The following is a 1,155-nucleotide window of genomic DNA, read 5'->3' as shown; positions in this document are numbered from 1 at the left end:
AGCCCCACGTGGGCAAGGGCTCCGGAGGGCTCCGAGGTAGGAAATGGACCTTGAGGCCCCCAGGGAGCTTCCCAGGTGTAGGCAGGTACAGTGCAAACGATTCAATCGCGATCCAAAGCTCCACCTGGTGATGCAGCGCACCTGTGGAAATAGGGAAACTCAAATTGCAAAAGGCCAGTTCAGAAGAACTCCTGAAGGAGGGGGCGGGAGAGAGGAGAGAAGAAACAGCTACAAAGGTTTCAAGTAAAGGTCAATCTCCACAGGTGACCTCTTAGGCCTTGGTTCTTCCAAAGCCACCACCTCCTAATTCGCCCCTAAACCAGAGCCTGCCAGGGGCTGCTAATCTACAGAAATAACACCATCCCCCGATGGTGTACCAGATTGCTCCGGGCGGTTTTGCCAAATGTCTGTCATTTAGGCTCCTGAAGGCTCCCTCAGTAGCAGCTGGTAAGCTGTCTGGTGCTAAAGGCCACACTACGGTCTTTTTGCACCCTGTCCTTAGGGACTGCAAGGTGCTTACAATTTCATGCCCATAAATTGATCTCATTTACCAAAGGGAATGGGGGGAGTACTTATGTGACTATACAACAAACAATCTGATGTAAGAAGACATTTGGGGTATTTAAACTTGAAGTGTAAACCAGATGAATTAATAAAGGAGTATTGTTTATTTTTATTAGGTGTGATAATGTTACTGTGTTTATGCAATAGTGTCATTTAGAAAATGTATGTAGAAATAAGGGAGACATGTGCATAATATTGGGTTTACTTCAGGTGATATTAACAATTATTCAATCTAGTGATAGGTATGTTAAGGTTTGCTATCCTCTTTTTATGTATATTTCAAAATAATCAGAATTAAAGGTTGAGAAAATTCACAAACTAGATGCGGGGCTTCAAAAGTTTGTGGAAAAACGGAATTGAAAAGTAATGCCCCACCCCACCCCCATTCCCAGGGGGAAGGGAGATAATAGTCAGTGTAAAATATGAAAATAATAATAATTTATAATTTATGAAAGGACCAAGAGGGTAGGAAGGGAGCGGGAGGGGAAAAATGAGGAGCTGATACAAAAGGTTCAAATAGAGATGGCCAGTCAGGGTGCGCGATATAACAATGATGAAAAATACAACTTTCCTCTAGTTCCTAAATGTTTC

The sequence above is a fragment of the Echinops telfairi genome, unplaced genomic scaffold, assembly GCF_000313985.2.
Source record: "Echinops telfairi isolate 266 unplaced genomic scaffold, ASM31398v2 ScPeMD7_8;HRSCAF=38, whole genome shotgun sequence".
NCBI classification, from domain to species: Eukaryota; Metazoa; Chordata; class Mammalia; order Afrosoricida; family Tenrecidae; genus Echinops; species Echinops telfairi.
This window is presented reverse-complemented; position numbering follows the sequence as displayed.